A 15,313-nucleotide genomic window follows, 5' to 3' on the forward strand; every position below is an offset into this window, starting at 1 on the left:
AAACTCGTGATACTTTGATCAAGAAGCTTGCATCAAAAACCCAATACCATAAGATATAATAAATATATCCGTATAATGGCTAGGAAATGATACACGTTCCATTTAATCAAGTAAGTAAGGAAACAATAAGAGTAGTGGTATTTCATTGACGATACCAACCGAGGTCTAATATCTCCCACTTATTCTACACCTCTTATGTCTCCTTACACTGCCAGATTAGAGTCAAGCTCAAAAGGGTCTTCTTTCCCCGCTAATTATTCCAAGCCCGTTCCCTTGGCTGTGGTTTCGCTAGATAGTAGATAGGGACAGTAGGAATCTCGTTAATCCATTCATGCGCGTCACTAATTAGATGACGAGCATTTGGCTACCTTAAGAGAGTCATAGTTACTCCCCGTTGACCCGCGCTTACTTGAATTTCTTCACTTTGACATTCAGAGCACTGGGCAGAAATCACATTGTGTCAACACCCGCTAGGGCCATCACAATGCTTTGTTTTAATTAGACAGTCGGATTCCCCAAGTCCGTGCCAGTTCTGAATTGATTGTTAATTGATAATCGTTATAATTGATAAACTAATTGGTTTAACCCAAATAGTATTCTTAAAAAATTTTAGCAAGAAAGTTCCACAATTGGCTACGTAACTAAACTATCCGGGAACAAGTAACTAAACATAAATGCTAGAAACTCTATTTACCCAGAACGAGCACATAAACCATGTTATTGTTTCCCAATCAAGCCCGACTATCTCAATCTTCAGAGCCAATCCTTATCCCGAAGTTACGGATCTAATTTGCCGACTTCCCTTACCTACATTATTCTATCGACTAGAGACTCTTCACCTTGGAGACCAGCTGCGGATATTGGTACGGCCTGTTGAGAAGTTTGCGTGTCCCCACCATAAATTTTCAAGGTCCGAGGAAAATATCGACACAACAGTATATGTCATGCTCTTCTAGCCCATCTACCATATCTCTCTGCGAAAGACTTCCATGGTAGTACGGCTATAAAACAGAAAAGAAAACTCTTCCGATATCTCTCGACGGCTTCTTTATGGTCGTTCCTGTTGCCAGGATGAGCACGAGGCCCATATTTAATAACAAACGGATACTCAACAGGTTACGGAATTGGAACCGTATTCCCTTTCGTTCAAAATTATTCAAGTGTATTATATTCGCTTTGTTTATATAGTTAGGCATTTTTGTTTTACTTGAAAATTTTCGGCTTTCGCCTTGAACTTAGGACCGACTAACTCGTGATCAACCACTGTTCACACGAAACCCTTCTCCACTTCAGTCCTCCAAGGTCTCATTCGATTATTTGCTACTACCACCAAGATCTGTACCAATGGCAGCTCCATGCAGGCTTACGCCAAACACTTCTACGCATACCATTGTACCTTCCTACTCACTAAAGTTTCAAAATTTATATCACAAGTAATATAAATCATCTACTTTAGCGGTAATGTATAGGTATACAACTTAAGCGCCATCCATTTTAAGGGCTAGTTGCTTCGGCAGGTGAGTTGTTACACACTCCTTAGCGGATTTCGACTTCCATGATCACCGTCCTGCTGTTTTAAGCAGACCAACGCCTTTCATGGTATCTGCATGAGTTGTTAATTTGGGCACCGTACATTACGTTTGGTTCATCCACAGCGATTCTGCTACCAAATGGCCCCTGGCCATTATATATACCTTGAATCATATCAGAAAGTTAAGTTTTACCCATTTAAGTTTGAGAATAGGTTAAGATCGTTTCGACCCTAAGGCCTCTAATCATTCGCTTTACCAGATAAGATTATTTTATATAATATTAAAATGCACCAGCTATCCTGAGGGAAACTTCGGAAGGAACCAGCTACTAGATGGTTCGATTGGTCTTTCGCCCCTATACTCAATTCTGACAATCGATTTGCACGTCAGAACTGTTTCGGTCTTCCATCAGGGTTTCCCCTGACTTCAACCTGATCAAGTATAGTTCACCATCTTTCGGGTCACAGCATATATGCTCAAGGTACGTTCCAGTTAGAGGCATAAATAATATAATATACATTATACATAACTATATAGAACGCCCGGGATTGTGTTAATTAGCTATAAATAGCTAAAAACTAATCCCATTATTAGTCAAGTTAATTACGCTATTAGGTTTACATCCCAATAACTTGCACATATGTTAGACTCCTTGGTCCGTGTTTCAAGACGGGTCCCGAAGGTATCCTGAATCTTTCGCATTGTTAATCATACAAGAGCATATAATAAACACAAAAATCAATGATAATTATGCCATTATATAATTCCGAAAATTAACGCTCTGTAATAATATAAATCTATCAGCACTTTATCAAATTAATAACATTTATTCTGTGTTAAAATGCAAGCAATTTAATTGGAATAAACTATAAGTTATATTTTATGATAAATTTGGGATATGCTAATAGATTACAATGTCCTTATATGGAAAAATGCACATTATTCTTAATAATATTATTTAATATTACAATTTTAATGATGAATTTTCCATAACGGATATTCAGGTTCATCGGGCTTAACTCTAAGCAGTTTCACGTACTGTTTAACTCTCTATTCAGAGTTCTTTTCAACTTTCCCTCACGGTACTTGTTTACTATCGGTCTCATGGTTATATTTAGTTTTAGATGGAGTTTACCACCCACTTAGTGCTGCACTATCAAGCAACACGACTCTTTGGAAACATCATCTAGTAATCATTAACGTTATACGGGCCTGGCACCCTCTATGGGTAAATGGCCTCATTTAAGAAGGACTTAAATCATTAATTTCTCATACTAGAATATTGACGCTCCATACACTGCATCTCACATTTGCCATATAGACAAAGTGACTTAGTGCTGAACTGTTTTCTTTTCGCTCGCCGCTACTAAGAAAATCCTTGTTAGTTTCTTTTCCTCCCTAATTAATATGCTTAAATTCAGGGGGTAGTCCATATGAGTTGAGGTTGTATATATAACTATTTTTTGCCATAAATTCTTTATATATAAATGATAAAACAATCAATTAAATTCGTTATAAATAGTTCCAATAGTTCTTGTAAGCAAAGTTATTTTTTATCCATTTAACGAACCAACGAAGAATAATAACAAACCAAGATTTTCTTTTTTCCGAATCATTAATAAGAGACAATTCTAGATGAAAAATATTTCAATTTTTTATGCTAGACATTTCTCAGTATTATTTGATTGAAAAGAAAATATTTCTCTTCGTTTTTCACATTCAAATGTGAGATAATGTTTTTCATTTCTTTTTTAATATTATGAATAAATCATTATTTAATCCAATAATATACCATATGCTTATAAAAATTTATAAACAACTTAATTAGCATAGTCTTACAACCCTCACCATATGTAGTCCAAGCAGCACTATAAAATTAATTAAAGTACATAACAGCATGGACTGCGATATGCGTTCAAATGTCGATGTTCATGTGTCCTGCAGTTCACACGATGACGCACAGTTTGCTGCGTTCTTCATCGACCATGAGCCGAGTGATCCACCGCTTAGAGTTTTATAATTCATTTTTATATAATATCAATATTGTTTTTATTGAAAGAAATTAAAAATACACCATTTTACTGGCATATATCAATTCCTTCAATAAATTTATTTTTATACCTAAAATAAATGTTGCGATATGTCTTAGTTTCATATAAGCATTATGTATCATAAAAATCTGGTTATGGTTTGCTATTTTGGGTGACACATACTGCAAAATTTATATAAAACATTAACCTGATGGATGACAGGTACAAACATTGTATATTTTAGGTTGTTGCATTAGCCAACGTATGCTCATAACATAGATGAACAATACATATTCGCAACGCGTGTATATTATGGTCCATATACACACACTTATTTTGAATACCACATTCAAAATTATTTTAATTTTAATTCGACTTCTACTTTCAAATTTTGTTCAGTTTCTTCGATTTCCATTTTCGAGAATTTGTTTTTATAGGAAACGCCATTGTTGTAGTAGGTACTGCCACAAATACGCACAACAACATTAATAATGTTAAAGTCTTTTTATGAGGTTGCCAAGCCCCACATATAAAATAAAAGCCATCTTCATTTTATTTTGACTTTAACTTTTGATTCCGTGGAATCATTTTGTAATATTTTTATTTTGGTAAATTGTATTTATTTGTATTATAACAAATGTTTATTAACGATAAGGATATTATACAATAATGATCCTTCCGCAGGTTCACCTACGGAAACCTTGTTACGACTTTTACTTCCTCTAAATAATCAAGTTCGGTCAACTTTTGCGAAACAACCGTAACACGCAAGGCGTCACAGTGATCACGTCCGGAGACCTCACTAAATAATTCAATCGGTAGTAGCGACGGGCGGTGTGTACAAAGGGCAGGGACGTAATCAATGCGAGTTAATGACTCACACTTACTGGGAATTCCAAGTTCATGTGAACAGTTTCAGTTCACAATCCCAAGCATGAAAGTGGTTCAGCGGTTTACCCGGACCTCTCGGTCTAGGAAATACACGTTGATACTTTCATTGTAGCGCGCGTGCAGCCCAGGACATCTAAGGGCATCACAGACCTGTTATTGCTCAATCTCATTATTGCTAGACGCAATTTGTCCATTTAAGAAGCTAGTGTCCTTATAATGGGACAAACCAACAGGTACGGCTCCACTTACATAAACACATTCAAACACAATAAACATTTTACTGCCACCATGAATGAAGGCTACATAAGCTTCAGCACCATAATCCTGAAGATATCTATTTAATATATTTGAGTCTCGTTCGTTATCGGAATTAACCAGACAAATCACTCCACGAACTAAGAACGGCCATGCACCACCACCCATAGATTCGAGAAAGAGCTATCAATCTGTCTTACACACTTATGTTCGGACCTGGTAAGTTTTCCCGTGTTGAGTCAAATTAAGCCGCAGGCTCCACTCCTGGTGGTGCCCTTCCGTCAATTCCTTTAAGTTTCAGCTTTGCAACCATACTTCCCCCGGAGCCCAAAAGCTTTGGTTTCCCGGGAAGCGACTGAGAGAGCCATAAAAGTAGCTACACCCAATTGCTAGCTGGCATCGTTTATGGTTAGAACTAGGGCGGTATCTGATCGCCTTCGAACCTCTAACTTTCGTTCTTGATTAATGAAAACATCTTTGGCAAATGCTTTCGCTTAAGTTAGTCTTACGACGGTCCAAGAATTTCACCTCTCGCGTCGTAATACTAATGCCCCCAAACTGCTTCTATTAATCATTACCTCTTGATCTGAAAACCAATGAAAGCAGAACAGAGGTCTTATTTCATTATCCCATGCACAGAATATTCAGGCATTTGAAGCCTGCTTTAAGCACTCTAATTTGTTCAAAGTAATAGTACCGGCCCACAATAACACTCGTTTAAGAGCACTAGTGCAGGTTTTTAAATAGGAGGAACATATGAAAAAATACAAGTATTTAATCACATATAAGAACTCCACCGGTAATACGCTTACATACATAAAGGTATAGTACTAACCACAATTGTAAGTTGTACTACCCGTATGAAGCACAAGTTCAACTACGAACGTTTTAACCGCAACAACTTTAATATACGCTATTGGAGCTGGAATTACCGCGGCTGCTGGCACCAGACTTGCCCTCCAATTGGTCCTTGTTAAAGGATTTAAAGTGTACTCATTCCAATTACAGGGCCTCGGATATGAGTCCTGTATTGTTATTTTTCGTCACTACCTCCCCGAGCTGGGAGTGGGTAATTTACGCGCCTGCTGCCTTCCTTAGATGTGGTAGCCGTTTCTCAGGCTCCCTCTCCGGAATCGAACCCTGATTCCCCGTTACCCGTTGCAACCATGGTAGTCCTAGATACTACCATCAAAAGTTGATAGGGCAGACATTTGAAAGATCTGTCGTCGGTACAAGACCATACGATCTGCATGTTATCTAGAGTTCAACCAATATAACGATCTTGCGATCGCTTGGTTTTAGCCTAATAAAAGCACATGTCCATAAGGTTCATGTTTTAATTGCATGTATTAGCTCTAGAATTACCACAGTTATCCAAGTAACTGTTAACGATCTAAGGAACCATAACTGATATAATGAGCCTTTTGCGGTTTCACTTTTAATTCGTGTGTACTTAGACATGCATGGCTTAATCTTTGAGACAAGCATATAACTACTGGCAGGATCAACCAGAATAATGTTTTTCCTTCATATTCCATTCATATATTTTGAATCGAAATAAGCAATATAATAGATATATAGATATATAGATTTTTCACTTTATATAATTCCATGATTTTTATTATATTGAATAAAATTCAATATTTCGCCTTTGGGTAAAATTTTAAATATATAAGTAAAAAATCCATTCGATTACGGCCATTTTTATATAGCATTCGTAATCCATATTTTCATTTTTAATTTATACTTGTTTTACCAATATAACAAGAATTTCATCTAATTATTGTAATATATATATTTCTATAATTTTATCTTTTTATACATACATATTTCATTATAAAATATCATTTTATTTCCAACATACATAATTATTGTATCCACACATGTACAATTTTTGTTTAACCAATATAAATATTAAGTTAAATCATTTGCATTTTGAAGATAAATTTAAAATTTATCTCTTTTCATATATATCTCTGGTAATATATAACATAAAACCAAGCGCATATGATAATATTTCCACATTTAATATATAATTTTATATTTCTTTCATAAGAATCCATATTTGTATTATACCGTAACGATATAATAATCCAACTATACGGCAGGTAATAAATTAATATTTGCCTGCCTCCAAAAATTAACGATAATATATGGAAACGATTTGTTATTCTATATATAATAGAAACTTGACTTTTGTTTCAACGATATTATCTATAAAGCGTATATTCCTATTATCCGCGGAGCCAAGTCCCGTGTTCTATAGAACTGAGAAACAAATTTGTACGGATAATAATATACTTTATTGTATGTAACCAATATAAACATAATCCGAAATAAATATTTCGAATAATGCGGGAGGTCGGCAACCACTGCCTACCTATAGTAGTTTTTGAACCCGCTGTCCTCAAAGCGGGTATTTTCAATTCCGTTTGCCACCCAACATACGGGCTATTCTCTTATATATTAAGAGATTATAGGAACATTTCATTTTTTTTCCATTATTCATATATAATATGATTATTTTTTCCCTTATACATATAATAATTAATCATTTTCATATGTATATTATTTAATTTACTCATATTATTGCCAAAATCATATGAATACATAAGTTTTGAACAATATGAGAGGTCGGCAACCACTGCCTACCTATAGTAGTTTTTGAACCCTCTGTCGTAATTCCGGTCGTTTACACTACTATACCCTCTCACTATAATGGCTTTTCTCTATAATACTAAGAGAATGTGGGATATTTTCAGCATTTTTTCCCTTATACATATAATAATTAATCATTTTCATATGTATATTATTTAATTTACTCATATTATTGCCAAAATCATATGAATACATAAGTTTTGAACAATATGAGAGGTCGGCAACCACTGCCTACCTATAGTAGTTTTTGAACCCTCTGTCGTAATTCCGGTCGTTTACACTACTATACCCTCTCACTATAATGGCTTTTCTCTATAATACTAAGAGAATGTGGGATATTTTCAGCATTTTTTCCCTTATACATATAATAATTAATCATTTTCATATGTATATTATTTAATTTACTCATATTATTGCCAAAATCATATGAATACATAAGTTTTGAACAATATGAGAGGTCGGCAACCACTGCCTACCTATAGTAGTTTTTGAACCCTCTGTCGTAATTCCGGTCGTTTACACTACTATACCCTCTCACTATAATGGCTTTTCTCTATAATACTAAGAGAATGTGGGATATTTTCAGCATTTTTTCCCTTATACATATAATAATTAATCATTTTCATATGTATATTATTTAATTTACTCATATTATTGCCAAAATCATATGAATACATAAGTTTTGAACAATATGAGAGGTCGGCAACCACTGCCTACCTATAGTAGTTTTTGAACCCTCTGTCGTAATTCCGGTCGTTTACACTACTATACCCTCTCACTATAATGGCTTTTCTCTATTATACTAAGAGAATGTGGGATATTTTCAGCATTTTTTCCCTTATACATATAATAATTAATAATTTTCATATGTATATTATTTAATTTACTCATATAATTGCCAAAATCATATGAATACATAAGTTTTGAACAATATGAGAGGTCGGCAACCACTGCCTACCTATAGTAGTTTTTGAACCCTCTGTCGTAATTCCGGTCGTTTACACTACTATACCCTCTCACTATAATGGCTTTTCTCTATAATACTAAGAGAATGTGGGAATATTTCAGCATTTTTTCCCCTATACATATAATAATTAATAATTTTCATATGTATATTATTTAATTTACTCATATAATTGCCAAAATCATATGAATACATAAGTTTTGAACAATATGAGAGGTCGGCAACCACTGCCTACCTATAGTAGTTTTTGAACCCTCTGTCGTAATTCCGGTCGTTTACACTACTATACCCTCTCACTATAATGGCTTTTCTCTATAATACTAAGAGAATGTGGGAATATTTCAGCATTTTTTCCCCTATACATATAATAATTAATAATTTTCATATGTATATTATTTAATTTACTCATATAATTGCCAAAATCATATAAATACATAAGTTTTGAACAATATCAGAGGTCAGCAACGGTCTTTCCTCTATAATACTAAGATAATATGGGAATATTTTCAGCATTTTTTCCCTTATACATTTATACATATAATAATTAATCATTTTCATATGTATATTATTTAATTTACTCATATTATTGCCAAAATCATATAAATACATAAGTTTTGAACAATATCAGAGGTCAGCAACGGTCTTTCCTCTATAATACTAAGATAATGTGGGAATATTTCATCATTTTTTCCTTTATACATTTATACATATAATATTTAATCATTTTATATGTATATTATTTAATTTACTCATATAATTGCCAAAATCATATAAATACATAAGTTTTGAACAATATCAGAGGTCGGCAACGGTCTTTCCTCTATAATACTAAGATAATATGGGAATATTTCAGCATTTTTTCCCTTATACATATAATAATTAATCATTTTCATATGTATATTATTTAATTTACTCGTATAATTGCCAAAATCCTATGAAGACATAAGAGAATACAATATGAGAGGTCGGCGCAACCATAATATAGTAGTTGATGACGAGGTGTTTGGCAACTTGATACAATTCTTTAAAAAGTCTTTATATTAATTATATGATAGGGACAATATCATATGCGTCACTAAATTGATGACGAGGTGTTTGGCAACGTGACACAAATCATTAAAGTCTTTATATTAATTATATGATAGAGACAATATCATATGCGTCACTAAATTGATGACGAGGTACTTGGCAACTTGATAGAATTCTTTAAAGTCTTTATATCAAAAATTATATGATAGGGACAATATCATATGCGTCACTAAATTGATGACGAGGTGTTTGGCAACTTGACACAATTCATTAAAGTCTTTATATTAATTATATGATAGGGACAATATCATATGCGTCACTAAATTGATGACGAGGTATTTGGCAACTTGATACAATTCTTTAAAGTTTTTATATCAAAAATTATATGATAGGGACAATATCATATGCGTCACTAAATTGATGACGAGGTGTTTGGCAACTTGACACAATTCATTAAAGTCTTTATATTAATTATATGATAGGGACAATATCATATGCGTCACTAAATTGATGACGAGGTATTTGGCAACTTGATACAATTCTTTAAAGTTTTTATATCAAAAATTATATGATAGGGACAATATCATATGCGTCACTAAATTGATGACGAGGTGTTTGGCAACTTGACACAATTCATTAAAGTCTTTATATTAATTATATGATAGGACAATATCATATGCGTCACTAAATTGATGACGAGGTATTTGGCAACTTGATATAATTCTTTAAAGTCTTTATATCAAAAATTATATGATAGGGACAATATCATATGCGTCACTAAATTGATGACGAGGTGTTTGGCAACTTGACACAATTCATTAAAGTCTTTATATTAATTATATGATAGGGACAATATCATATGCGTCACTAAATTGATGACGAGGTATTTGGCAACTTGATACAATTCTTTAAAGTTTTTATATCAAAAATTATATGATAGGGACAATATCATATGCGTCACTAAATTGATGACGAGGTGTTTGGCAACTTGACACAATTCATTAAAGTCTTTATATTAATTATATGATAGGGACAATATCATATGCGTCACTAAATTGATGACGAGGTATTTGGCAACGTGATAGAATTCTTTAAAGTCTTTATATCAAAAATTATACGATAGGGACAATATCATATGCGTCACTAAATTGATGACGAGGTATTTGGCAACTTGATATAATTCTTTAAAGTCTTTATATCAAAAATTATATGATAGGGACAATATCATATGCGTCACTAAATTGATGACGAGGTGTTTGTTTGGCTACAGGAAAAATCATTTATTTATCGAATCATCAAGCAAAGGATAAGCTTCAGTGGATCGCAGTATGGCAGCTGCTCAACCACTTACAACACCTTGCCTGTTACAAAAGTCGTTTACAATTGATTCTAGGCTTTGTCATTGTATTAAATAATGCTTTTATATGTAACTAGCGCGGCATCAGGTGATCGAAGATCCTCCTAATTTACTATGTTACAAATTACATTGGCATCACATCCATTGTCGTTTATAAAATAAATTATAAACTTTAAATGGTTTAGAAGCCATACAATGCAAATTGCCCCTTATTTATCATTGCAGTCCAGCACGGATACGACCTTAGAGGCGTTCAGGCATAATCCAACGGACGTAGCGTCATACCACTGTTCGCTCGAACAAGTATTGTGCCATTGGTCCGTACCTGCGGTTCCTCTCGTACTACGCAGGAATGCTGTCGCAACAACGTTTTGTCATTAGTAGGGTAAAACTAACCTGTCTCACGACGGTCTAAACCCAGCTCACGTTCCCTTGCATGGGTGAACAATCCAACGCTTGGTGAATTTTGCTTCACAATGATAGGAAGAGCCGACATCGAAGGATCAAAAAGCGACGTCGCTATGAACGCTTGGCCGCCACAAGCCAGTTATCCCTATGGTAACTTTTCTGACACCTCTTGTTAAAAACTCTTTAAACCAAAAGGATCGATAGGCCGAGCTTTTGCTGTCCCTGTGTGTACTGAACACCGAGATCAAGTCAGCATTTGCCCTTTTGCTCTATGTGTGGTTTCTGTCCGCACTGAGCTGGCCTTGGGACACCTCCGTTATTATTTGAGAGATGTACCGCCCCAGTCAAACTCCCTACCTGGCAATGTCCTTGAATTGGATCATACCTGAGTAATTGGAGTTATACCAAATTTTCAAATCAAAAATACATAAATGCATCGTTTTATTAAAGAATTTGTTTGCGATTATATAACAAACTCGTGATACTTTGATCAAGAAGCTTGCATCAAAACCCAATACCATAAGATATAATAAATATATCCGTATAATGGCTAGGAAATGATACACGTTCCATTTAATCAAGTAAGTAAGGAAACAATAAGAGTAGTGGTATTTCATTGACGATACCAAACCGAGGTCTAATATCTCCCACTTATTCTACACCTCTTATGTCTCCTTACACTGCCAGATTAGAGTCAAGCTCAAAAGGGTCTTCTTTCCCCGCTAATTATTCCAAGCCCGTTCCCTTGGCTGTGGTTTCGCTAGATAGTAGATAGGGACAACGACGACTTTTCAGATCTCTCCGAACTTGTTTTACGTGGCGTGTTCCACACTGAAGGGATTACAACCACGACACCCTGAACACCCACAAGTGGTGCATGTATCAACATGGTGTATGTGTCTGGATACGCCAGACAAGCGTCCCGGACTAGAAGCTATAGCTATGTACATAGCGACCACCCCGGTAGCAATTCGAGTACTTGCTTGCCGGGCAAGCACTCCCCCTTGCTGAGGAGCGAGATCTACCTAAAATCTCTACTGATCTCTGGGTCACAGCACCCGAGTTTTGCGCAACTAGCACCGTAACTCAAACGTCGAACACGAAGGCTCTACCCGCGATATGGGTACCAACCACAGTCACCACGATACTCCCACCAGGGGCCTACCTCAATGTGCAGTCTTGGATAGCTGCACAACCCGTGGTACCGAAAGAGAGGCTCGGTGGGCCTCCTCCTTTTGCTCCGACAAGCAGGGTTAGAGGGACCTATGGCTATATTAGTCGCCTCTTACGACAAGCAATAGCGGACTGTGGAAGTATTCTCGCCCGCTAACCACACGGCGAAGTTGTTGGGCTAAACACCCCTCCTCCTACGGAACACTTCGTCCGCAAACACTGCCAGCCGTTGAGTCCTCTGTTGATCTTCCAGGATTCTATCGAAGGTCCAGTTTTCGCCAAGGCGCTGCACTCCAAGTCCATCGAGGTTCCGCAAATCTGCATATAGGGGGCAAGCGCACAATATGTGCATCCAGTTCTCATATGGATCTCCACAAGCGCAAGCAGTGGTATCGCTGAGGGCTCTCCCTTGCAAAAATGCGTTAAACGACCCGTGACCTGTCAGCAGGTAAGACGTCCTCATCGAGAATCCAAATCTTGGATCCCGATAGGCGAGAGTGACATATGGGATGAATTTATGCGTCACCCGTCCTGGTTCGCTGTCATCATCCCATCTGTTCTGCCAACTCTGCAGTAAGCACTCTTCTAGGCGAGTCTTCCTCTGCTTCCAGCTTAGACACGTAGTGTCCTCGTCATATAGCCAGTCGTTCTCCTCCAGCGGGTATCCACGCTTCAGCTTGTATTTGACCGCTAAAAACTTAGCAGCCAAGTCAAGCGGGGGAGCTCCACCAAGTACCTGCAGTGCCACTGTGGACACTGTTCGGCATACCGAAAGGCATCCAAGCAGGATTAGCCTCTGGCAGGAGGCTAGTCGTCTCCGGGCGGCTACTTGTTCGGCGGTGTCATACCATACCGGGGCACCAAACAGCACACAAGGTGCCATGAGTCCGTCATATATGGTCCGCCTGGCTCGAGGACTGAAGCCCCAGTCGGCTCGAAGCACACGCGCCAATGCTCCAATGACTCCGGTCATCCGCTGGCGAAGCGAAGCTATGTGCGTGAGGAATTTCATTCCTTCACTGACCGTGATGCCAAGGTACCGACAGCTACGCACATACGGAAGGTTCGCTCCAGCAAACCTCACCGTAGGCGCACGTCTCAAGGCACCTTTTAGCAGCATTATTACCGTCTTGCTGGTCGAGACGGCAACGCCAACTTCCGCTCCCCACGCTTCTACGATGGACATCAGCTGTGCTCCTTTTTCCTCTAGCATAGCTCGGGAATTTCCCTCGACGAGAAGCAGCAAGTCATCCGCGTATGCACTCAGCTGGCAATACGGCTGGAGACGCTGAAGCAGTACATCCATCAGAATGTCCCAGATAAATGGGCCACTGATTGACCCCTGCGGGCAGCCTCTAGTTACCGGTACTTCCACAGTACCGGAACTGCTTCGGATCACTGCTCTTCGGCCGGAGAAAAAGCTCTGCCACAAGCCCATCTCCCGGCATCCCAAGTCTGCTAGTCGGCGGAGTGCAGCACTCCATTCGACGTTGTCGAATGCTCCTTTGAAGTCCACGAATGTGCCGAGCACGTATTGCGCCGGGCTGGCACAAACACTGCTCTTCACGTGTCTCCAAGCATCCTCCCCACACATTGTCCTTGGCGAAATCCAAACTGCCATCTGCAGCCTTCCGGAAGAACTTCTCTCACACGATTCACCATGATGGCCTCGAGCACCTTACCAAAGACTGGCAGCAAGCATATTCCTCTATATGAGGAGGGCTCACACTTGTCCTTATCTGGCCCTTTGAGCAGCGAGACGACTCGTGGGCACTTCCACTCGGCGGGAAAGTATCCTAATCGGATGCATCGGGAAAACAACGATGCTAGGTGCTCGGGTATGGCGCGCCAGACTGCCTTGCAGATAGTGCCATTGATGCCGTCCAAGCCGGGAGAGCGCCTGCTCTTCAACCGGGCAACACATGCATCAACCTCGAATTCTTCGAGGGCCGGTGGGACTTCCTCCGCGATGGCAGTCGGTGCTTCGGACTCCGCAACTGGGAAGAAATTGCGGAGGAGCACTCGTGCACAGTCACCACAATCAGTGATGAGCTCGCCATTCACGCGGAGGCACCCAATCTCCGTGCACTTTCTGCGGCCTCGGCAAATCTTGTAGACGCGCCCCCATGGGTCGTCGGCATGATCTCCCACGAAGCGTTTCCAGTCATCCATTTTCGCCCCCCCAATGAGCTTCTTGTAGTTGGCTGAGGCCCGCCTCAGCTCGACCACTACACGCTCTATAGCGGCACCGTCATCACGACGCCTTCCATCTTGGAGTAGGCGACGAAGTCTCCGGACTTCGCGCCTTGCAGCGCAGAGGTCGGCAGTCCACCAACGTGCTCTCCTGTTGGGCGATCGAATTGACTTTCTTCCCAGCGCAATATCACATACATTATGTACTATACTGCGCAGGGTCGAAACTTGCTGGTCCAACGGCGACTCTGAGAAGTTTTCCGGAAGTTCGGCTGCTCTACTCACCATTTCCTCCTTGAACAATCGCCAACGTGCATTGGAGAAGTTCCAGGACGGCACAGGAGCTATGCTCTCAACTGCGCGCGCGGTAGTTGGTTCGGCCACAACAGTAATGATGTTGTGGTCACTCAATTCCCACTCGTCCACTCTCCACTCATATGTGGCCCACATAGATGCTGCCTCATTGACGATTGTCACGTCGATATCGCTAGTAGCTCTGTGATTATCGAACGTGTACACCTCTGTTGACTGGTTTAGGGCGGCGACTCTTGCCTCCAGCATCCACTCTGACAGCAGCTCACCCCGTCTGTAGTTAGCTTGCCCCTCGGCATGACGAGAGAGTTTGCTAAGCCACATGGGGGACACTGCATTCGCGTCGAGGCCCAGGATTGCGGGGGTTCTGCTGGCCTGCAGCAGGACCGCATCCATGTACCGGAGGTACGGTTCCAGAGGTGCATCGAACTGGCAGTATGCGGCGCAAAGGAAGATTGAGCCAAAGCTCCCTTTAACGACCAGACATACGCCATAATCCGTGGTGAGGGTC

General features: G+C 38.9%; 1 non-coding gene and 1 pseudogene across 1 annotated transcript; both read right to left on the reverse strand.

Moving 5' to 3' along the window:
- On the reverse strand, window positions 1-2,979 carry LOC117149296 (annotated as a pseudogene; the record flags this gene model as incomplete).
- Window positions 2,980-4,229: 1,250 nt separating this feature from the next.
- Window positions 4,230-6,223, reverse strand: LOC117149294. Its single transcript, XR_004460188.1, has one exon. It is a non-coding gene; the product is annotated as a small subunit ribosomal RNA (ribosomal RNA).
- Between the last annotated feature and the right edge of the window lie 9,090 nt (window positions 6,224-15,313).

Source organism: Drosophila mauritiana, unplaced genomic scaffold (assembly GCF_004382145.1).
Source record: "Drosophila mauritiana strain mau12 unplaced genomic scaffold, ASM438214v1 U_190, whole genome shotgun sequence".
NCBI classification, from domain to species: domain Eukaryota; kingdom Metazoa; phylum Arthropoda; class Insecta; order Diptera; family Drosophilidae; genus Drosophila; species Drosophila mauritiana.